The following is a 25,770-nucleotide window of genomic DNA, read 5'->3' on the forward strand; positions in this document are numbered from 1 at the left end:
GGAATGGGGAGATGGGTAGGGATTCTATTTCATACTTCTAGACCTCCTGGCACCAAGAAGAACGTCAATCCTCATTTTCTCCAGGAGAGTGAACAGTAACGATCACTGAGAGAACCACAAAATATGTCACCCCATTGCATTTTCCAAATGGCCCTCCATAGACACAAATGTCACCAATCATTTCTGATCTGTCTCACAGCATGATCCCCATCGATTCTCAGTTCTCTCTGTCAGCCTCTTCTCTGACCCTGAACCCGATTTTCTAGTTGTGCTTCAAATGACCTCAGTGAAATGGCGACAGTGTCTGTGATCACATTGGGCTTTCTTTACACAAAGACACTTGTGGGTTGAATTGTGTCCCTCAAAAAGATATGTTCAAGTTCTAGGTACTGGTTCCTGGGAATGTGACTTTGCAGATGTAGTTAGTTAAGATGAGGTCATACTGAAGTAGGGTGACCCTAATCTAATATGACTGGTGTCCTTCTAAGAAGAACGCAAAGATAGAGAGGAAAAGACCATATGATGGGAGGGGTAGAGGATAGAGTGATGCATCTATAAGCCTACAAACACCAAGGTTTGCTGGCAACACCAGAAGCTGAAGAAGGCAAGGAAGGAGTCTACCTGGAGTCTAGAGGGAGCAGTGCCATACAGACACCTTGATTTTGACTTCCAGCCTCCAGAACTGTGAGAAAATATGTTACTTTTGTTTTAAGCCTCCCAGTTTGTGGTGTTTTGTTACAGCAGCTCCAGGAAACTAATCTCTACTCAAAGGAGAGAACTAAACTGCTGTGATGAATAAATTAATGCCTTCTGTGTCAGAGATTTGAGCACCTCTGAGAGGTCTAGCCACAACCAGAGCTTATCTCATCTCTCCCTCAGACCCTTTACTCAACCCCAACTCTAAAGACGGAGTCCAGGGTTGGAGAGGGAAGGAACAACTGTGTGAGGAGGAAACGCTGCTTCTGCTCTTTCCATCTCCAGACTGTGCACCCACCCACACGGCTTCTGCCTGAATCATTATCATTCTTTATAACTGTCCACTTCTTCACCTCAGCAAGCCGTTAAATAGGTTGGCACCATATTTAACAATAATAAAGGAAATATGGCAGCTCTATTTTCAGCTTAATATGATGGGTCTCAGGAAAATATATACATTTTTTTTCTTTTTTTTTAGTGTCACCATTCCTTGTATTCCGACACAAATAAAGAAGTTTTGGGGTTTGTTTTTTTTCCCTAAGATGGTTACTAAACCCTGGTCAATGCAGAGAAGGATCATATATCAATACATTGTACTTAGTCTCGTTTATCATCTGCTCTAAACACTTAAACACAAGTGTCTCCAATGCTTCAAAAAATTTACTCTTGCTTACATTCCCTAGAAGGGAGTAGTCTATAACTTTAATTCCACATACAATATCCTACAGATGTTTCCAGGACATAATTTTAAAATATTACACTTCCTGTATGAAACCTTATTCACAGTCAGCTATCACACCTTAAAAGTGAAAGATGTTTATGCACATGCATTTGATAACCAGGAAATTAAGTAATACTGTGAGGAATCTGGGTGCCTAAGAAGAGTATAAAGTATTTTCAAAAGTGAAAAAGAGCCTTGGATAACATAACCGTAATACATGGAGTCATTCCATCAGCACACACTCCTCAAAGGAGCAGTCGCAAATTAGAGGATATTTTCCCACCTTCTGTCACTTTCCTGTGCTCTCTACACTGGCTTTAGAAGAAACTGAATGTCTCAAATCCTTTATATTCCACATTCACACCTAATGGTTCAAAAAGAGGCAGAGGATATCTAAGAAGGGGAAAACAGAGTGTTTCACCCCCCACCACCTCAATGCTGGGGAGGCTGATGTGTTCAGGACGTGAGAGTGCCACAGACAAGAGGATCTCACCAAACTCACTGGGCCACGCTCATCCTAGGACTAAAGAGGCAAAAGGAGAATTACAGAGACAAGACCTTAATTAGTGACAGAAATGAAGTGGGCTTTCTCCTCAAGGCTTTAAAAAAACGTAAGTTTTTGAGTCAACTATCCTGAATGCCATCTTTACTCCAAGGTTTTCGAAAATGGAGTTTCTTTCAATTCATCTATGTTGCATGTCAAATATTGAAAGGCCAGGCCCCATGGCTAGGTAAGCAGAGAGCTGAGGCTCTTATCTGGATAATTCAGAAGAGAAAATAAAAACCTCCTTTGCTCCAAATTGCCACAATCATTTAGAAGCAAGAGTAAGGTGTTGTCTGAAATAGCCAGGAAATTGACACGTATTTCCTTCTCCCATTTGCCAGTAAAGATCTGGCGAGACGGGGCCCCTGCAGTCAGTTTTTCATTCTGGATTAAAATAGAACAAATTGACACTAATAGAGGACTGTCTGGGAATGAAGGAAGACGTTGTCTTCTTTGAAGTTGATGGGAAGCAGAGTTCAATAATTGAAACAGCAGAGCTTTGACTCGACCGTCTCTGCTGTTTTGTCAATAAGCAAAGGAAGCACGTGTGCACTTAATCATTTTTTAAAGTATTATTTTGAAGTGCATTATAATCTTTTCTTATCAATGTGTATATTTCTATCACCGTCTCTTCCAATATGGTCCTTCCAAAATGTTATACGTGTGGGTTAATAGTAAACTTTTCTCTGTGATTAGGTTTTCTTCCACTGATCAATCTCTCTGGGTCACTGAGGGTGCTTCCTTCACATAACACAGCCGAGAACTCCTCTCAAAGGTACTTTTTGTTTGTTTTAATTTTCTCATTTGAGTTGTTTCTCCTTAAAACTAAACAGCCCTTGTTATAAATAATACCTTCCATAAAAGGATATTGAAAAATGGTATCACTGACTGCAGCTTAAAATACTAAGAACAGAGATACATCATACAGATTTAGACAAAAATATGAAAAGGTGTCTGGCTGTAAATCGATTTTATAATGTGGCTCTCGGGCCTCTTCGATCAGAAAGAAGCTGAGGTACCAGGTTATCACATACAGCAGGTTGTCACATGGATTCAATTAATCTGATGTGCTCTTTGTCTACACTGCATGCTAAGTGGGCAACAAAGCTATTCTTGTATTCTTGGGACACATGATAAACCTGGGGGGCCATCACATTGTCATGGGTGGGGGGGACAGGGATTCCTACCACGTACGGAAGAAACTCTCATTTATTTTGATATCCAAAACTCAATGGGGGCTGACCCCAGGCAGGAAAGATACACATAAGAGGTGGGTGGTGGAAAGGAGTGGGGTGAGGGCCCTCAGGACAGATTCCAAGAAAAAACAGTGGCCTCCCCCGCTGTGGGAACTCACTGCAGTTCTCCTTTACAAAGAGATGAGGTGAGAAAAAGGAAATGACCAGAAGCTGAAAGTGACTTTAAAATGAGAAGACAAAAACTACTGTTTATAAAGGAAACAATGCCATACTAAAATTACTGATTAATTTTTCTGAAAACATGAATGAAATGTTGGAGCTCACTGCATTGCGCATTTAAGCACAAAGCAAGTCACGCTCGTAAACAAAGAAATTCACTGCACTCCTGATTTTTTTCGTTCACAACTGTATTTGGATCCAGCTCCCAGCACTAACTAAGGAAGCAGCTGGAAAAGCTAGTCAGTAGCAGAGAGCATACCCAGTTGGGCTTTTGGGGGCCATTATGTTACTCTAGAAAAAGAATTTCAAACATGAAGGTGCATTTCCAAATTTACTTAAGCTTGTTTTCTGATATTCTCCTACTGCAAGAGCTAATGCAGCACCGACTAGGCCTTCCTGCTCTATTCTCACCAAGGAGCTCGGGCCTGTGCTGAAAGTTATTTCATCCAGCTTACTGGAATATTTGAGGAACCATCAAAACATAACTCCAAGGGCTTTACGCTGGCCCTGCTGACATGCCTGACATTTCAAATCACAGAACTATAAAAGTCTAAAAGTCATTCTGCAAAGGTGTCAACCAGCTGCGGAAATGTGTGTCCCCCCAGTCGTGTCATTCTTTATTTGATCAGAGATGAAAGCAGCCAGTTTTCAAATGAAAGTGCATTAAAACATCTGATTCCTGGGACATATTAAAGACTGCAGAGTCTAGCAGAGATCAAGGTGAAAGATATAACCAGCCAAGAAGGGGAAAACACTTTGTTTTAGAGGAAAATTCAAGAACAAAATGAATCTGGTGCTGCCTATACAAATCTACTGTGCCGTTTCCAGAGCAGCGAAATACTGTATAATCCCAGGGTTGCAGTGATAAAGAGAACTTAGAGATCATTTTGCTTAAGCCTCTTCTTTACATATTGGAAATATGGCATCCAAAAAGCAAGGGACATAGGCTGTAGATCTTTTAAAAAATACATACATAGGGGAAAAATTAGAAAATGAAAGTTTCTACTTGTCTTGCTCTGAAATACATGTTGTTGTGTCTTTTTTTAATTGTTTCTTTAATGTGTGAGACCCCCTTTTTAGAACCCTTTGATTTGTAATCATTTTGGATACTCAGAAAATCGTTGATATCTGAAGTAACTGTGAATTTACTACTACATCATTAATCTACACAGTGTTCCAGACTTAAAGTTCTTATTTGTGTTTCTCAGTAATTAAAAAGAATGGCTTTCCCTGGTGCATGATTTTAAAATCAATATGTTTTAAAACTCCTAAATAAACAGTTTGGAAGCCCAGATCTGCTTGTGCGATTTAGATACTCAAAGTGCAACTTTTTTTCATGTTATAAAAATGAAAAATTTCCAAGATAACCTATGTATGATTTAGTCATGTCAAATGGGAAGGAATGAAAAGAAAAGGCTTCTTGGGCACATAATACCCAAAAACAATGTTTTTCTACCTGGAACCATTGACATATTGGGTCAGATAAATTACTACTAGATGCCAGTAGCACCCCGTCCTTCTAGTGTGACAACTCAGAATATCCCCAGACATTACCAAAGAAGTGTTCCTTGGTAGCAAGGGGTGAAATCAACCCTGGTTAAAGAATCACTGCCCTCTAGAAACGAATATCTTGAAATTGATGCATTTAAAGTAAGAATTGAAGTGGCAATTTTGAACTATACAGCGTCAGTCATAGGGATCTCATTTCAATTGAAGACTTGGAGTACAAAATTGTAGGCATGATCACTCTATGAGAGAGTGGTGTTATGGTGATTCAATCCTGGAGAACATGTACACTAATAATAAAATATGGATAATAATTGAGTCTCTAACACTCTACCTGAACAGTGTCATTTAATCCTACCAATGGTTCTTTAAGGGGGTAGTATTTTTATCCCCACTTTTCAGATGAGGAATAGCAGTCTTAAAGAAGGCACAAACAACTTCTCACACAGCTAGGAAGTTGGAGATGTAGAACCCAGATTCAAGTCTAATGAACCCTCAGTTCTTTTGTCTTCCCCACCAACTCACTGTCATCTCTAGGTCTCATTGGTGGCCTTCTGGGAGGTCATTAAAAAGAAATTTCTGACTTAATTGCTCTAAATTATGTTGTTTTGTTGTTATTTTGACCAGCAACAATGATCCAGTCTGTTTTTGTTTTACTGCTGACTCTGTGACTCTAGGGAATTTGAATGTTTTAGCAATTATCATATGGATAAAAGCAATATGAAACAGTCTTCAGGTTGACAAGTAGGATGGCTCCATTTACACAGGTCACAAATAGCATCTCTCTAGAACTTCCCCAAATCATTCATTCCAACCACTTCTGCCATGGACAACTGCTATTTTCAAAGGTATGTTTAAAATATTCTTTCTTTTTCACTTTTATTCAAAATGGAAAAGAAATCTAATGCTGGTAAAGTTAGACTTAGATTCCTGAATCACCAAGGCATCCATAGGACATATTCTTTAAATAAAATCTCAGCAAACTGGCAGCATCCAACCCCAAACAGCCTAATGGCTATGAGGAAATCTGAGCATCTGGCAGTTCAGATCCATAACCAGCTTTCAATGGGGCCTCATGACTGATGAATAAACATTAACATTATAAATGAATATCAATAAATATTATGTGTGGGTGATTAATCATATGACAACAAAAATAATTGCAGGGGCACATGTCTAGATCAGACAAATGTTTGGAACTGAAAATAATAAAATATGCCTTGCCTATTAGAAACTGTAGAAACAAAATTTATGTAAAATCTTTCTCTTCTATCTTTTTCATTAATATTCTAGAAATTATGGAGGAGCAGAGTGGTAGACGAAAAAAGTAAAAATACCAAATGCTAACCACATAATAGAAATTAATCAATGAATGTGACTAAAAGGTCACATGACTAAGTCCTAAAACTGGTCATTACTTTAAAAATATTTTTAGGTACATTTTCTGTACCACATAGTGCTTGACACTGAGATGGAAGTGAACGAGTCAAATATGGTCCTTGTACTCATGAAACTGATAATTCAGTGAGACATACAGTCAGTAAACAAGTTAAGTAAGTGAATTTTTGAAACATGAAACTGTGGCAAGTGTTATGGAGGGAACAAAGAATGACTATAATAAAGGCTAATGGTGGTGGTACGTTTCATGATACAGCCAGGAATAACCTTTCAGGAAGTGAGAGTTAAGATCCAAGATGGCAGAGCAGATAAACACTGTGCCTGCTTCCTTCTGTGAACACATTAAAATCACAACTAGATTATAGAACAATCAACCTGGGGAACCATCTGAAGTCTAACTAAACAGAAATTTTATAACTAAGGATATAAAAGAAGCCAAGCTTGGGAGGAGGGGCAGAGACGCAGAGCAGGCCCCACACCGGCATGTGGTGGATGAGAATCAGGAGGGACATCTCAGCTGCAGAGGTTTCCCCTGGAGTAGCGACGGACCCCAGCCCCACACTGACCTCCTCAGCCCAGAGTACTGGTGCCAAGCAGAGGAGTCCTCACACCATGTGGCTGTGAAAAACAGTGGGGTTTCCAACCATCCAGGTGGGATAAAAGGCTGCAGGAAACCCAGGCATCCCCTTAAACAGCCCGCGGACAGACTCCTTTGCTCGCAGACACTCACCTGGGACTCCAGCGATGGGACAGTGACTCGGGGGTCGTCCAAGGCATCTGGGGAGCAGACTGAGGTATGTGGCTGCAAAGCAAGAGCTGGAGGACGGTTGCCATTTTCTGTGTGGGGTCCTGCTTCCCTGCAGCTAGCAGGCAGGCACCATTATTTCCTGTGTTGAGCCTGCCCTCTACGTTTACGGCCAAAGCTGAATCTGATTGGCCTGGTGAGCTCTGCAGCTCCATTCTGCTGACTCACTGGGACCCCACCCCACCCAGCTCCCTCAATGCCAGAGGCACTTTCTCATAAGCAGCCAGCCCCGCCCTCATTGCACTCTTTCTTGGAAAACTATCAGAGTTTGTGGAACCCAGGTGGGCAACAACTGGCCTCAGTGTGCTCTGAGACTTTTGCAGAGGAGCTCCAGCCTCAGCACTAGCACCAAACCAGAATTTACATTAGCCTGGTAACCACAACTCTTCCCACTCTAGTGAATCCCTGAGACCCTGCCTAACCCAACTTGTGTACTGAACAAGGTTTTATCAGCGTGGAACCTTACGGAAGCAAGCAGGTTACAGCTGGCTTAGGGGTGTCCTGGCTTTTTGCAGAGCTACCCCAGGTCTGGCAGTGGTGGCAGACATCCTTGGTTTGCAGTATGGCTTCGCCCATGCACCTCCAGATTCAGCATAAGCAGTGAACAACTGCGGATCTTTTTGTAGCTCCTATCAGGTAGTCCCCAGCTGATCACAGGCAGTGAGGGACCTGGGCCTGCACTGGAGCTCCTCCCAAGAGGCCCCAGAATCAACACACTTGGAGGCTGGCTTCAGACCACAGCACAGCACCACCCAATTAGCCCCACAAGTGGCCAGAAGGTATTGGCACAAAATATTCAACATGATGAAGAGCAAGGACATACACCCAAGATTACTCTGCCCAGCAAGGCTATCATTTAAAGCAAAGGACAGATAAAGAGCTTCCCAGACAGAAAAAGCTAGAAGAGTTCATCACCACCAAACCAGTATTACAAGTAATCTTAGAGGGATTTCTTTAAGGCAGGAAAAAAAATCAAAATTATGAATAATAAAATGGCAATAGCTACATATCTATCAACAATTATTTTCAATGTAAATGAATTAAATGCTCCAATCAAAAGATATAGGAGGGATGAATGGATAAGAAAACAAAACCTTTACATAGGCTGCCTGCAAGAGACTCATTTCAGGTTGAAAGGCACACAGAGACAGAAAGTAAACGGATAGAAAAAGATATTTCATGAAAATGGAAATGAAAAGAAAAAAAAAGCTGTGGTAGTAGTAGCAATACTTATATTATACCAGACAAAATAGACTTTAAAACAAAGGCTATAACAAGAGACAAAGAAGGAACCAGTAATCCCACTTGTGGATATTATCTGAAGAAACCCCAATTGCTACTTCGAGGGAATGTGTGCATCCATATGTTCATTGCAGCATTGTTTCCAATAGCCAAGATGTGGAGGCAGCCAGGGTGTCCGTTGATGGAAAAACAGATAAAGAGGAGGTGGTACATATATACAATGGGATACTGCTCGGCCATAGAAGTTATTGGGTTCTTGTCTTCTGCGGTGGCATGAATGGACCTGGAGGGTGTTGTGCTGAGTGGAGTACGTCAGACAGAGAAAGACAGATGCAATGTGATTTTTGCTTATATGTTAAATCTAAAGAACAAATAAATAAACAAAACAGAAACTCATAGATATAGAAAACATTTTGATGGTTGCCAGATGGAAGGGGTATTTGAGGTGTGGTTGAAAAAAGGGGAAGGAATTAAGAAGTACAAATTGGGGGTGGCCAGATGGCTCAGTTGGTTAGAGTGCAAGCTCTTAACAGGGTTGCCAGTTTGATTCCCACATGGGCCAGTGAGCTGCGCCCTCCACAACTAGATTGAAGACAACGAGCTACCGCTGAGCTTCTGGAGGGGCCGCCAGATGGCTCAGTTGGTTAGTGCACGGGCTCTCCACAAGGTTGCTGGTTCAATTCCCACTACGGGATGGTGGTCTGTGCCCCCTGCAACTAAAGATTGAAAACGGTGACTGGACTTGGAGCTGAGCTGCACCCTCCACAACTAGATTGAAGAACAATGACTTGGAGCTGATGGGCCCTGGAGAAACACACCGTTCCCCAATATTCCCCAATAAAATTTATAAAAAAAGATTTTTTTAAAATAATCTGTTACAAGGCTGTTACAAAGAAGAAAGTAGTTATAGGGATATGGATTACAGCAGAAGGATTACAGTCAATAATATTGTAATAACTATGTATGGTGTCAGAGGGGTACTAGATTTGTTGGGGTGATAGATGGGAGGGGTTTGCGGGTAGGGTGAAAAAGATGAAGGGATTAAGAAGTACAAATTGGTAGTTACAAAATAGTCATGGGGATGTAAAGTACAGCCTAGGGAATAGAGTCAATAATATGGCAATAACCACATATAGTGCCGGGTGGGTACTAGACTAATCAGAGGGATCACTTCTTGAAGTACATAAATATCTAACTACTATGCTGTACACCTGAAATTAATATAAAATAATATTGAAAAAAAATAAATAAATAACAGAAAACAAAGAAACATTTTTTCAAAACTGAGAGTGTAGGCTTTGAGTCCATTGGGAAATGAACAGACTCACCTGTGAGGTAGTCCAGGCTGGAACCCTGCAGAGTGCTAACACTGAGCAACTGCAGCGGGAAAGAGGAGCTGAATGAGGAGACAAGAAAGAGTGGGGCGTGAGTTAGGAGAAAAACCCCGAGTGCAGTCTTGCACAAGTCAAGCCACAAAACAACATGTCCTGTTTATTCAACAATATTTTTTGCACACCTATAAAGTCAGGCACTTTTTAAACTGTTGTGATACAATGGTCAACAAGACAGACAGGTTCCTGCCTCCTGGAGTTTCCTCTCTAGGGAGAACTTATGTTCCAAAATGTGTGATTGGTTTGTGTTGAATGATTCTGAGATACGAGGCAAAAGAGGACACAAAAGTATTGTTTGGAGTTCGCTACATGGAGGCCCCTGGTGATGCTGACGCAAGCACATCCAGATTTGTATCTCAATCAGTGGCCAAGTAGTGAGGTGATGCAGGCAATATATGTGGATGGGTCTTTTGACAAATTTAGCTATGTGAGCGGTGTGCACAGGTGAGCAGGTCTAAAGAGTAGGTGATGTGGGGCCATGCAAGTATTTATTTAAAGACAGCAGACCCTAGAGCACATGGAAATGCTGATGGAAATGATTCCATGAAGAAAGAGAAATGAACACAGACAGAAAGGACCAAACCATAGCAACATTCCTCTGAGAGGGTGAATGTGGGTGAAGTCCAGATCATCCTTAAAGAGATGGGCTCCTGCTAGGGAGGAAAACAGGAATAAAGAGAGAATGGGTTGATGCAGGTGGATTTATCACTGCAGAGCTGGGAGGATGAGTGTGTTCTCACCTGATGGCTTCTGACATCCTGGTGAAGTGTGAGAGCAGATCGACCGTCAGAGCAAGAGACAGAAAAGAGGACGTAAGAGAATCAACATGGGAGACATCAAACAGGCATCAGGAAAAGTGGAAAAACATTTTCTAAACACAGAGCAAGCCAGTTGTGACTGGCCATTTGAAGGTTTGTCATTGTGAATCCAGAGTAAGTCCAGGTGCCTGGTTGTGTCATTTTCTCCCATCGTGTTTGCCACTTGAGTGGGAGTGGACAATGGCGGGAGTCATACAAAGTTGGTGTGTGCTGGGTGAGTGCGGCCATGGAAGAGAGGCAGGAAAGTCCCAGAAGTCAATGGAATTTGTAAGGGCTCACTTATAAAAGTGAACCATGCAAGATAAAGGGACAAGATAGGAAGGTAAAGAAAGAACTGGGTGCTAGACAGGAAGCCAAGACTCTGTAGGGCTCCATCAGATTCTAAAGCAGAAACTCCGTCTGTCTCTGAAGGGTTTGACCACACTTTGCCCACGACTCCGGTGGTTACTTACTATTCTGTGCCCATGAGTGTATTGCCCAACAGGGATGATCTCAGGTGTCTAGCTGACTTGTTTCTGCTTGATGCCCCACTCTCATTTTTGTTATCTTGGAATCATCCTACCTTTGAAAGGCAGGCAGGGTTGATGGCTTCCTATTAAGCATGACTGGAGACACTGCCTGCAAATTACCTCCAAACAAGCACACTATCTAATTTACCTGGATTAGTACTTGTTATGTACCATCTAAAACATGAACAATTTAGCTGCAATAAGGCATCTGTTTCCTTGAAGAAAACATACATTAGGATGCTGAGAATATGGTACGTGACTGAGAAAAAAGAGAGTGCTATAGCTGAGAGGAAGAGATTCAATTCAGTTTGTTTGGGGAGACGAGGCCAGGAGAGTATGTCTCTGAACAGCCTGAGTGGAACAGCACTGTAAATAAGGCCAGTAGCAAGGGGGCATGAAAGAATGGATTCCACCAACTTCTTTCATCTTGCAGCTTTGATTGGGTTGACCCCCCCCCCAATGAAAACTGCTATTTTTCCAAAGCTGCTCTAAAACTGCCACCCAAATGGAAATACTATGTTTCAACATGGCAGAAACTAAGTTCTAAGACTGACATAATGTTCCTGGAAAGTCAGCAATGCTTTCCTAAATGATCTCTTTTATCCTCCTATATGTTCATTTGCAAATAATTAAATGCACACACGCACACACGCACACACACATACACATATGATAGCAACTCAAGGAATATTAATGTCATCGCCAATGAAAGTAATTCACAGGAGGAAATTAAAAGAACCCAATAAGACCCGGGGCTGGGGTGTGGGTGGGGGGTGGGAAATCTAACAGATTTAATCAGGAGAATATTCTCCAGGTCCTCTTACAAACACCCTTGGTGCCGCTCCCCGCACCCCCAAAAAAAGTGGCAGAAACGGGACAATTCAAATGGATGTGGGAAGGGGGTGACAGATACACAAGATGAAGTAGGGATGCATCTGAACAGAACTAGTAGCCCCAGCAGCATGGAAATGAGAGATTCAAACCTAAACAAGAGTTGTGCCCAGCGCAGAGGAGCAGCACAAGAGGGAGTAATTGAATCTGTCCACGGCTGTATTGCAGGGAAACTACAAGTCTCCCAGGCAGATCCCGTGACATCAGGCATCTTATTGGAGTTAATTACAGGCTCCTCTCTATTGCCATTGTGCGTGTCTGATACAGAGTCAGGATTCTGGAGCTGTGACAAGCCATTGGCAACGATTATTCACCTTGTAGATAGGCAAACCCATCTCGGCCTCCTGAGCAGACAGAACTGATCGTTCGTGTAATGCAGAAAGGGATTAGACAATTTGACTTCCCTATTAGAATACTTATCATGCTCAGTGATAGATGGGCTCTTGACACATTGATCATGGCAGCAAGCATTTAGCAATATTATGAATGCCTGTGTTTAGCGAGTAACTTTGTCCTTGAGATATTTATTAGCGCATGCTGTCGACAGCTTCATATTTGATCACCTAATCTACATGGGGAAAGAGAGATGCTGGGGCTCCCTTCTCCTTCAAACATACCCATCAAATGGTGGCGACATTAATGGAGTACCTACTATATCAGTTCTTCACATACATTTTTTCATTTGTCAATAAATGTTATACAGTGTCTTCTCTATGCTGAGCACTAGAGGGAGCCAGGAAGGAGGTAGGTAGGATCCCTGTCCTCAGTGGGCTTGAAGTCTAATCTGTTGGGCAGTCTGCTGACAAAGTCCTGTTCTTTTGACTACTCACTGCCACCTCTTGTGTACATGTAAGGCAGCATTGTTCAATAGAGCCTTCTGCCAGGACAGAAGTGTTCTGTCATTCTGCACTGTCCAATATGGTAGCCACAGGCTGCATGTGGCTATTGGGCACTTCAGCTGTGGCTACTGCAACTCAGAAATTACATTTTCCATGTTATTTCATTTTAAATTTAATTTAAATAGCCACACTGGCTAGTAGCTACTCTATTGAACAGTGTAGAGGGAGACTATTGACCCAAGATATTCTACCCACAGATAATAATTTTAAAGGCAGGGATATTCAGAAGATGGGGAGCTATGGCAACAGCTATTCAGTACCTGCGTGAGAAGTGAGCTGAGGGGAAGGCCTCCTCCACAGCACACTTGCTACTTCTCCCTACAAAACTGACATCATCATTCCCCTGAAATTAGACCATCATTTAATGTTTTAAAATGTCTCAGGCCTTTGAATCCCCAAGCACCATCTTTATTTTATTTTTAAAGTATATGTTTACTGCTTTGTAAGTAGTCCATGTCCATTATTTTTTAAAAAATAGAATATATATATAAAAGGGGGAGACAAAGCACCCATAATCCCATTATCTTGTCTAAACCTCTGTCAACATATTAAAGACATTTTCTGGCCATCTTCCTACAGTACGTATGCTTACTTACATACTCATGTTACCATCTCCATTTGTTTTTTAACTTTCTAAAAATTAGACTACTCTCAACTCTTCCAGGTCCTGCTTTTCTCAATTATCAGCAAGTCATGAATACCTTTCGAAACATATAATTATTTCAAATAGTTTTCCACTTTATAAAATGTATCTAGGAACATACATTTATTTTAAATTTTTACATAATGTTCTCTTTTCTTGGTGTACCTTAACCTATTTATTCAATTCCCTATTTGGGGAAAGTTGGGTTGCTTCTAATATTTTGCTATCACAAATAAGGGTGCAGTAACTTCTATGTTTATAGGCATTTGACTATTTTCTTTTGAAAAATTTTTCCAAATAAAATTCCTGAGTAAAAAAGGGATATTTTTAAGAATTTTAATTTTTATCACTAAGTTGTCCCCTAAAAAAAAAGGTATCAATTTATACTCAACTGCAGACAGCTAATCTGAAGGTGTTCCTTGCATCGCGCCTACATGTCTTTCTGTAATTTTTCCCCGCGTTTCTACTCTAAGACTCGCAATCAACTGGAACAAATCTCATAGCTCGTCAATCTGACAGGCTGTGACTGTTTGAAGACAGCTAGCACATCTCCCCAAAGTTTTATCTTTTTAGTCTAAATATTTCACATCCTTTAGACATTCCTCATATGAAATGGTTCTTAATCCAGTTTGTTCATGCCTCCATTAAAGTAGTGCCCGGATTCAAATACAACAAAATCTAGATAACTATAATTAGCATTTAATGAGTACTGACCTCCTGTGAGATCATATTCTAAATGCTTTTAATTTGCTTTGAATCTATGATCCTTGTCGTGGACTAAATTGTGTTACCTCAAAATTTATATGTATAGACCCTAACCACCAATGTGACTATACTTGGAGATGCGCCTTTAGTAGGCAGTTAAAGGTAAGCAAAGTCATAAGGGTGGGCCCTGAATCCATGGAATTAGTGTCCTTACAAGAAGAGACACCAGAGCTCCCTCTCCTTCTGCCATGTGGGCACAGTGAAAAGGTGGCCATGTGCCTGCCAGGAAGAGAGGTCTCATCAGGAACTAAGTTGACCGGCACCTTGATTTGGGTCTTCCAGCCTCCAAAATTGTAAGAAAATATGTTTCTGTTGTTAAAACTACCCAATCTAGTGTGTTTTGTTATGGCGTCCTGGGCAGACTAAAACAGCCCTTTAATGTTTAAAGCAATCTCAAAAGGTAGTTACTATTATAATTACCATTCAGCAGATGGGGAAACTGAGGAACAGAGGGGTTGAGTAAATGACTCAACTGTGTGTGAAGACACAGCTAGGAAGTAGTAGAGGTGGGATTTGAATCCAGGCAAACCAACTCAAGAACCCAAATTCTTAAATTCCATGCTGTGTATACTATCTCTTATCTCTAGACAAAATCTGTCTCGTCAAGATTAAATATGAGCATCTCCCTTGGTCTAAAGCTGATACCTTTATTAATGTAGCTGAAGTTGCGTTAGTCCTTTTAGCAACTACATCACATGATTAACATACTTAACATTTAGTCTGTTAAAACCTCTAAATTCTATTTCACATAAGCTTTAGTTAAGCCACGATTTTCCCATACCTGAAATGCAATTGGGATTTTTGTTAGCAAATGCACTTATCATAATTATATTCTATCCAATTATAGAATTGCCCCACATTTCAACACAATAAGACCTTTTGGGATACTGGTTCAAATCCCCCCTTAAGCTCTGTGCTACTCACAAATTAAGCCTGCTTTTTATAAAGCAAGGTGCCTTGTAACTTCTGAAATGCTATGCATATTTGTCATTGTTATTACATATTTTCATCTGAGTCATTGATTAATGTTTCCATCTCAGGGCCAACAGGGAACCCTGGAATATAAAACAGAAAACGTCCTTCTCCATAAGTGTTTTCTGCAACTTTTACAACTCATTCTCCCTTTTTAAAAATATTACAATTTTGTGTTCCCCACCTTTCTTTTCCTCCGTGAAATATTATTTTTTTCTTTAAAAGAGAAAACTCTTGCTATGTATGTGACATATGATGAATTCCACCATACTTGCATAACACACACTGCATAAAACAAAGATTTTATTGCTCTTTGCTTTCTATTTTTGCATTATGAAAACAGTATGTACATGTTTTGGTTTCCAAATATAACTACTCCATGCACCACCTCCGCCCTGAGATACCAATGTTGCAGCTTAAATGGGGAGTTTCCACCCTTCCTGCCTTCATGCCCCACCCCCACCACCCTGCTGGGCTACTGAGAACCACATTCCTCCTCAAGGTGAGCGAGCACTTTGGGTGAGATAAACACTTTCCTAGGCTGCATGTCATCGGCCCGTGCAGTGTACTGCTAGAATAATACGTGAGAGCTGTCAGCTTCCCTTCAAAATGCCCAGAACCTGACAGAGCTCTGAAGCGTGCTGATCGAGTGGAGTTGGGAAAAGTGGAGTTTGGACACTCTCTTTGGTACATTTGGGATCCTTCTGCTGTTACACTCTCCCTTTCTTTGTCCTCCAGAACCCTCTTGCAACATGCCCACCTCTAGAGCAAGCATGAGGCAGCCCTGTGAGAGAGTGAATCCACAGACAGTAAGGTAGAGGCAGGTGACCTCATGTACTCAGGTCGGCACACATGTACAGCCAAAGCCACAGGATTCCTCAGGGGATGCCTGGCCCTGTCCAGTCCAGGGTTCTGTGTCCTCCTCCGGTCTCAACCTTGGGGTCACATTCCTTCTTTGCTGTCCTCCAGGTTTTTAAGCGAGCAGAATTCTATTATCTCTGAGCCCCAAGTCCACCATTTTGGCTCTGCTGCCCACATCAAAGCCCTTACGTTACATTTCAGCAGATCCCCAGGGTCTGTCCCGTGGCTTTCCTGGCAAGTCTCTCTCTTCTGACATATGAATCTGATTTGGAGCCTTTGCTTAGTCTCCAAATAATATCTTCACATTAATTAATCCAACTCTTTCTTTTTCTTTAAAAGCTTTGAGCCAACGTTGGTTTCCAACAATCCAATCTCCATCACGACCCCCAAAAAGACAGCTCACATCCACCAGGCATAGACTGACTGGTAAGTGTTCATCCAAGGCGCACATTCTGTCCAGGAAGGCACGTCAATCGTGGGTTCCCCAAAGCATAAGGGGACATTGCTGATCCGCTACACATCATTGGATCCCACGTTGATGTGTATTTACAAATGCACATGCCATCTCTGCGAATCCTGACAGGCTGGAAGCACTTTTAAGAAACGTAAAGGTGACAAGCTACACACTGCCCTGCATGGTGGAGAGTCTTGATTTCAGAAGTCACCTCAGCATGTCCTCAGACGCATCCTATCGCCTGTGAGAGTGCATAGTCTTTCCCTAATGTCTCTCGCTCTGTTTTGGTGATTAGCCTTTTACTCTTATTGACTTTTATTGGTTGAGTTGTATCCCCTTTAAATTCATATATTGAAATCTGAACCTCAGTACCTCAGAATGTGACCATATTTGGACATAGAATCTTTCCAGAGGTGGTCAAGTTAAAATTAGGTCATTGGGACCTAATCCAATATGACTGATGTCCTTATAAGAAGAGGAAATTTGGACACAGATTGATGCATAGAGGAAACACAAGTAGAAGATGGCCATCTACCAGCCAAGGAGAGAGGCCTCAAAAAGAACCAACTCTGTCCACACTTTGATCTGGGACCTTCAGCCTCCAGAACTGTCAGAAAACAAATTCTGTTGTTTAAGCACCCCCATCTGTGGAACTTTGATGTGGCAGCCCAGCAAACTAATGCACCGATGATTTGTGAGCATATTTTTATCTGATGGTGTGATTCGACAGTATACATACTTTAATGCAGACTCTTACACATTCACAGCCCCCAGGCATTTACCAGTTTCAATAGTTACAGGTGGACCCAAGCCTGTTGTCACCTCAGGATCTTTGCTTGTGATCTGAACTTCTTGGTCGAAGAGGCCAAGTAGTTGCAATCTCCTTCACATAAGGATGCCCAGAAAGTGCCCTGGGTGGATGTTTCTCTCTCCTCTCTGCCAGGGAGCCCTCCTCTGACTCTCAGAGAAAAGCCATTTATAACAAAAGCAGGAGACGCAGTGTGATGACTCTTAAATAATGTGCTGGCTGAAAGTCTTTATTCTCTTGCTGCTGTAAGCCTTGTCCCCCAAGAAGAAACTGTGACACACATAAGGTTCAGAAGTAATGTGTTTGGAGGTGACAGGGATCTTGCTGAGTGGAGAAGATGGCCTCTGAGGCCAAGTCTCACAGCTAGAGTTTCCTCCAGCAGTTTTGTTCTGTGCCAGGAAAACATGGATCAATTCAGCCCTACAGTGTCACCTGCCAAGCCTCTGTCATAGGAACATGCAGAGGAAATCTCAGGCTCCCAGCATACGGTCTTATTTCTATATGGAAACTTTTCTTTTCTTTTTTTCCTCCTAAAAATGGTGGATTTTAAAAATCCAAACACTTATTTTCTCAGGAAAAAAATCAGAATGTTAGAAAGAGGTGGGTCCCTGGAAGCTGACTCCAGCATGGAATGTAGCCTGCAGATGTTTACAAGGCGCGCCCTGGGAACAGCACGGGCTGGGCAGGGAAAAGGGGAGCGGCCATGCCAGCGGTGCCGCAGCCTGGGCACCTGGGGCTCGCATGCCCTTCAGGGTGGATCGGAAGTCCTGCTTCCCCATCCTGCCACTATCCGTTATCAGGTGGATGTGGGCATCCCAGGAGGGCAGCAAAGGGTAGACAACCGAGGCCATCTGTCACCAGCACCCCTAGCAGCTGGGGCAGCAAGTGGTCGCTGACCAGGGCCTGGATAACACTTTACAGGGCTCCACACAGGGGAAACTAGCAGTGGATGATTTACATTACAAAGTGTTTACTGCAGGGTTTTTCTAAAAGGTGTAAGTTCTCAAAGTACTTTTCAAGCCTTTGTTCCCTCTGGTCCACAATACAATGAGAGGGAGCTGCCTGAGTGCTATGCCAACCAAGGGTCAGGATGGGGGCAAGAGGAAAAGTGAGAGGGCACCAGCAGCTGGGAGCAAACCCATTTTCTTCTGTTTTCACATATTAGGTTTTTTTTAATGGAGATATAATTGACATATACCATTACATTAATTTCAATTTTACAGCATAATAATTTGATATTTGTATGTATTTTGAAATGATCACCACAGTAAGTCTAGTTAACGTCCATCACCACCCGCAGCTACAATTTGTTTTCTCATGATGACAAGTTTTAGATCTATTTTCTTAGCAACTTTCAAATATACAGCACAGTATTATTGACTATACTCACCATGCTGTACATTACATCCCCAGGGCTTATTTATGTTATCACTGGAAGTTTGTACCTTTTGCATACTAGGTTTTGGTATAAAATTGTATTTGAAAAACAGGTTCCGTGGTTTTAAAAACATAGTTGAAGAACCACCAAGATTCATTTTATAAAAACGGAAACCAAAGCCCCAAGAATTGAGAAATGACTTCTCCAAGGTCAACAGTGACCCATCCAAGGTTGACGTGGACTTGAACCTGGGACTCATCTTCGGGCTCCATCCAGCACCAAGCAAGGGACCAGCAGAGCCTGAGCCTGGAGGCCTGGCCGCAGAGAAGAGGCTGGTTCAGGATGGGGGCATGGAAAAGAGGTGAGGCTACAAACAGGAAAGACAATGTGGGGGGCCTGGCACCCCTGCTCCCATCCTGGCTCCAAGGGTCATACCTGTGTTTTCATTCTCCCACCCCTTCTGACCCCACTAGCAAGGCGGCAGGAGCTACAGGTGGCAATGACAAAGACACATGGATGTTTTCCAGGCATAGACTGGGCCAATGCTAGTACAAATGTGTGCCTCTGGCCTTCATCTACATACTTTTCTTTGTGGCCTCACTGTTAATGCACCATCCCAAGCACACAGCACCCCCTTTTCTCCCAGGGTGCCCAGAGCCTCATCCTAATCTCTCCTCTGTCAGATAAAGACTGTGCCCCTGAAGTTATCTCTTTAACTTCACTCCACTTTTGAAGTTCCCTCTCTTTAGTCCCTACTTCTTATAAGCAAAATGCAAGTGCAAGACCTCTGATATCTAATTTCAGTGGAAACTGTAAAGACAGTTCAGATTTCTACAACACACACACACACACACACACACACACACACCCCAACTGCACTACATTTTTCAACTGGAAGTCCTTCCTGTGTCACACCAGGACTGACCTGCTGTCATGAGGTCAGCCCTATAACCACAGACTGCAGGGAAAGCCCTGTCTCAGGGCAAGAGCTAAGGTCCAAACAGGTGCAAGGCATAAAACATAAAACACCCAAGGTGTTTGAATCTTGGATGTTCCCAGAAGCATCAAAGTTATAAAAGCAAGCAGGCAAATAAACAAAGCAAAACCCTCTCAGTGATGCCAGAATCTGGGATGGAGGCGGGCAGCAGTTAACTCAGAACTCAGGAAATTTTCCTCAATTTACAAGTGTTTTCGCAGTATCTCCTTCCGGATGACATTTTTAGCAAAAGCAAAATGTGCTTATTTTTCTTTCCCCAGGGCTTTGATTGGGGGTAAGGGGAGATGAACTGAATCTGATTTAAAATTCTAAAGATATAAATATTGGGAAATGAATTAAGACATTAAGCATAGGGTTGTGACTAAAAATGCCCCTCCTTCAGGAAATGCCAAGATGCGGAGGGAGCAGCATATGTTAAATTTAGTAGATTGTTCTCAAGTTACAAAAATTGGGAAATTAATGAAGATGATACTGGTATGGAGGCTAAGATTTCTTGTACTTTGTCAATAAAAAGACAGCTTATGTAACTGAGTACTGGAGATTTTTACTATTCACAGCCAGAGCTTTTGTGCATGCGAGTATTTGAGAAGTGTTATCCCTGGCTGGGATGGGGATATTCAGATGGCTTTCCCATTTACACTTAGTCCAGCCATGGAAATGACGTGCATTCATCAGCTTGGGGCTGAGCAGAGATTAGACCACAGTTGTAAAAGTCGTAACAGTGTTACGCGTAGTTATAGGTAGGATTGATTGGCATACTGTCTTAAATATTCCTAAGTCAAGGAGACATTTGATTTCTTTAGTCCCTTTAGAATGATAAATTATATAAATTTTAAATTCAACTCCAAGAAAGTATGCAAGTATAATAGGTTGCTAGAGCTGCCATAACAAACACCACCAACTGGGCAGCTCAAACAGCAGAAACTTATTGTCTCCCAGTTCTGGAGGCTGGAAGTCCAAGATCAGTGTGTCAGCAGGGTTGGTTTCTTCTGAGGTTGTGAGGGAAAAACTGTTCCAGGCCTCTCCTAGCTTTTGGTGGTCTGCTGGCGAACTTCGGTGTTCCTTCCTTGACTTGTGGGAGCATCACCCCGATCTCTGCCTCCAGGTTCACATGGCATTCTCCCTGCATGCATCCACATTTCCTCTTTTATGGGGACATCAATCACATTGGGTTAGAGGCCCCCACCCTACTCCAGTGCGACCTCATCTTAATCTAGCTAATTATATCGGCCATGACCCTATTTCTAAGTAAGGTACTGGGAGTTAGTGCTTCAACATATGAATTTGGGGGGTGGGGGACACAATTCAACCCCTAATAGTAAGTAATCCTATAGAATAAACTAGCATAATTTTATTCTTACCTGGCATGAAAGTAACTATTTACAACCTAGAATCTATAGCTTCCAGTCCCATTGTCAATAAAACAGGAAATGGGACCTCCATTCTTTTGAGCATGTAACAAATTCTTAGAGAGGCTTACGATCATTCTTGCAGGAACAATTCTTTTGGAAATGATGTGTGGAGAGGTATAAGCAGAAAAGACTTCTTTTTAAAAAGGAACAGCTATCAGAAACATGTCTCCCTAGTCCAGCCTCTGAAAGCGAGCCAGGCCAATGAGGAGCTGTTCATCAACCACCAAGGGCTCTCGGGGTCCAAATGGAAGCTGTGGAAGCCAGGGCACTGGGGGTGTCTCTTCAATGGTTTTGAGGTTACCCTGCCTGGAATCTTGCTAGGCACATGGGGTTCAGGCTGCAGCTCTGCAGGAACTCAATCCTCTATTTCAATGACACACTTCTGTGCAGTTTTAGAATAGGGCCATCTGAATCTTTAAAGTTCTTTTTGACTTTTTAAATATATTTTCTGAACAAGTCTTGCTAACCCAGTAAATGCAAAATGTCAGAAGCTATTATTCAAAGTCTTGAAAATGCAGAACATCTCAGCTATAGGATATAGTGGTAAAGGCTTACGTGAGAAGGCAGTTAATTGAAAATGGAGGCTAATTGGAGCACATTTTATGATATGATGCCGTATGAAATTATCATCTCATTCAGAAAACAATATGAAAATATAACGCAGGGTAATAAAATTATTTTGCACAGAATCTCAAGATAAATATTTGCTAAATTTTTTCATTTCAAGGAAGTCATTGGCAATTTCTCTATAACAGGGAACCTAGTTAATCGACATCTTTCACTTTTAGATAGGGCACTTCCTTATTAAAGGAAACAAAGACGACAATAGATATTAGACTTTTTAAAAACTTTTATGCAAAAAAGTGGCTTATATTATATTATAGATGCTATAGTTTCTTTTCCTTTATACAAGGCCTTTTTATATTTGGTTTCCTCTCTTTTCATTTTGCTTTTTAATTTTTAAAATTGTTCTATATGCTTTCCTTTGCTTGGGTGGAGAACTGGAAGTCTGAGTTTGTGTGGAGCAAAACGAAAATAACAAAACCAGAAATAATCAGAAAAGTTCAAGATAAATGTGTTGGGGGGCACCCAGTTTCCGCTTGAAGATGTAAAGAGTGGGAACAAATATTGCTCTCACTATTATAGGAAGAGAAGTGTGACAAACTGGAAATGAATGACTTCTCATGAGCAAGTAACTGGGGTTACAGAGCAAACAACTAACCTGCAATCTGTGGAGAGAATGGCATCTGTTTAGGGAAACAAGACCCAAGTATTTGCTTACCTGGGGCAGAGACAATGGTGGAGCCATACGAGCCATGGCTATGGACTAAATTGTGTCCCTAAAACCCATATGCTGAAATTCTAACCACAAGTGTGATGGTATTTGGAGGTGGGGCATTTGGGAGATAATTAGGTTTAGATTTCCATGTGTCCATGGGAAAAGTCTGCAAAGAAACCAGCACTTGGGACCGATGAAATGATTCTGATATTCTTAAAATCACTCTAAGGTGTTTTGTTCATGTCATTATTGCCATTTACACTATTGAAAGCACACACCTTTCTTAATACTCAACAAGATGACTGACATTGTCCTAATTAGCCTTTTTTCTAGTAAGCTATAAGCACATTTAAAATAAAACTTCAAGTCCTTCTTCATTTAGCAGTTGGTGACCTAAAGAAGTTTGTTCTTTACTCATTCAACCAATACCGATTGAGATTTGGTTTTTGTAAGCAATACTGGGCCAAGCTGCTTATGGCATCATTTCTCGCACATTTAGATGTGGAATTTAGTCATGATTTGGCTATGTCAGCATTTAGGATGATTAAAACAAATATTGCTACTGTTTTGCTTTCCAACATGGCTGGAGTATATGACACATTATGCATATTTCAACGTAATTCCTTTAAGAAGCAACATGGGTAAAATTTAGTTCCATGTTGAAGGGCATCATCAACTCAATGATTCTATTAGTCAAAATGCCACTTTGCAGTCTCTCTGGTTTCTGCTATTCAGTTCTTTGGCTGAGGCAGAAGTCACAGATTTACCCTGCCTTTCAGCACTTTACTTCAGAAATACCTAGAGGCTGACACCTACGCCGTAGGGCCCATCTGTGAAACACGGGGCCATAGGTGGTATCACAGCACACTTTTATTTTAGTCCTCAGTAATAAGAGATATTTGGAGAGGCAAAGAGATGACCTATGGATGGTTGTGAGTATTTCAGCTGGCCCTACCTAAAGAGGCAGCTGAAAGAAATAGTGCCCGGGGATTGGCTTAAGTCCCAAAGCCATGAGACGAGAGCACTTGCTCATTTAGTGTAATCCCCAACTTGTCAACCAATACCTTACCCACATTGGCAGTAGAAGGAAAGCCAATTTTTTATGAAGAAAACGTGGGCAGAGGACAACAAGAGACTGTTCCATTCAGAGGCTTGAAAGGGACCAATCAGACAAGTCATTTAGCCTTCCCTTCTGAGTATGCCATCTCTTCTTCGGCTTCTCCATAGCTTGTCCTCCTAGATCTGATCAGCACTTCACCACCATGAGGATGGCGGGATGGATTTCCTCCACACTGTTTACACACAGAAAATATCAGTCAGAATTTTCTCAGTGAAAACCAAGTCCATCATATTACTCAGTTCTTCAAGGAATATTCCTGGGTTCCCACCACCTGCAAAAAGTATAAACTCCTGAGCTCAATTTCCAAGATCCTCCATAATCTAACTTCATTTCTCTATCACCCTCTTTTTCCAGCTAGCTATCAAATTTCTTTCAGGAAAGAAGACTTCTTCGATGGACTTCATTGGAAATCCCACATATGAGGATGGGTTTCTTTTTTTGGAGGAGGGTAATAATTTTCTTATTTTTCAATTACAGTTGGCATACAATGTTATATTAGTTTTAGGTGTTCAACACAGTGATTAGACATGAAGTGATCACCCTGGTAAATCTAGTACCCCTCTGACACCATACATAGTTATTATATTATTGACTATATTCCCTATGCTGTACTTTACATCTCTATGACTATTTTGTAACTACCAATTTGTACTTCTTAATCCCTTCAGCTTTTTCACACACACACCCCCAACTTCCGTCCTAGCTGGCAACCATCAAAATGTTCTCTGTATCTATGACTCTGTTTCTGCTTTGTTTGTTCATTTATTTTATTCTTTAGATTCCACATATAAGTGAGATCATATGGCAATTATCTTTCTCTGTCTGACTTACTCCATTAGCACAACACCCTCCAATTCCATCTACGTTGTCACAGATGGCAAGATTTCATTACTTTTTATGGCTGAGTAATATTCCATTGTATAAATATGCCACCTCTTCTTTACAAATTCATCCATTGATGAGCATCCAGGTTGCCTCCATATCTTAGCTGTTTGTAAATAATGCGGCAATAAACATATGGATTGTTTGAAATAGCATTTTGGGTTTCTTCAGATAAATAACCAGAAGTAGTATTACTGGGTCCTTCTTTGTCTCTTGTTAGAGCCTTTGTTTTAAAGTCTATTTTGTGTGGCATAAGTATTGCTACCTCAGCTTTTTTTTTTTTTTCCCCATGAAATATCTTTTTCCATCACTATACTTTCAGTCTCTGTGTGTCTTTCAAGCTAAAGTGGGGTTCTTTCTAAAAAGCCCTTTCAAGTGCAGGTTTGAGACAGAAGCCGAGTTCTATAACATAACCAACAATGTTCTAGTTTGGGTCTTGGTGCTGTCCAAGAGATTGAAATCTTATGCCAATGACTGATGTTGCTTCGTGAATCTTCTCAGAAGTCCCAGGATTAGTGAATTAGGACAGAAAGAAATCATATTACCATGTATATTTAGGAGCAGACTGTCCAGAGTCTAGAACATAGTGGCTTAAGGATCTTCTGTTTTGTTTGGTTCAATCATAATACATGTGCTATTAACAAAGTACTGTACCTTCTTGTCTGATGCTCAAACAATCCCTGAGAAGCTGGCAGAATACACACGATAGTCCTTATTTTGCAATGTGAAGACCGAGTCTCTGATTCTCCGTCATCTGACCAGTAGGAGACAGAATTCGGGTATCCTGTTCCAAACATAGCACAGATATGGGAAACAGGCAGGTGGAAAATCAGCTCTTTAAGATATATTACCAACACCCATTGCCATTTTTAAGAGCAAGGAAAGACTCCAGGAGACACTATTTAAAAGAGTGTGAATTGACTGCTTTTGTAAATATTTGTCACATAATCTCACTTTCATCCCCACCTCCAGATGAAGACTTGTTATTTTTGCTATTTTGCAACCATTTAAGGTTCTTCTGAAAATAATTTCTTTTTCTAGAATCTCAATTCCAGAAAAACTCCCTCTTCTTAATCTCAATTCATGAAATTTCCACTAGAGTTGACCTCAACCCCAATCCTTGGGGTGCAGTGGCTTGTAACGCATTCCTGCCCAATGAGCTCATTGTATCCCTCAGGCCATAGCGCCTGATTCGTGGATGGCCATGACCCATGCAGAGCAAACGAGACTTTTACTAGGACTGTTGAGAAAGGTGGAACTCTCTTTTCTCTGTGAGATTTGAATGTTGATGGAACTGGTGGTAGTCTTTTGCCATTTCATGAAGTCTGAAAATGAAGCTACCACTGTGGAGAATAGAGCCAAGA

At 41.5% G+C, this 25,770-nt stretch overlaps 1 long non-coding RNA gene across 1 annotated transcript in view; it reads right to left on the reverse strand.

Annotated features, from left to right (window-relative positions):
• Positions 1-22,611: 22,611 nt before the first annotated feature.
• LOC141571298 (uncharacterized) overlaps positions 22,612-25,770 on the reverse strand; it is an 81,909-nt gene continuing 78,750 nt past the window's right edge. The window contains exons 2-3 of the long non-coding RNA XR_012496059.1: positions 25,061-25,190; positions 22,612-23,696 (exon numbers count right to left, since the gene is read on the reverse strand). This is a non-coding gene — a long non-coding RNA (uncharacterized LOC141571298). The remainder of the gene's footprint in view (positions 23,697-25,060; positions 25,191-25,770) is intronic.

The sequence above is a fragment of the Rhinolophus sinicus genome, linkage group LG04 (genome assembly GCF_036562045.2).
Source record: "Rhinolophus sinicus isolate RSC01 linkage group LG04, ASM3656204v1, whole genome shotgun sequence".
NCBI lineage: Eukaryota > Metazoa > Chordata > Mammalia > Chiroptera > Rhinolophidae > Rhinolophus > Rhinolophus sinicus.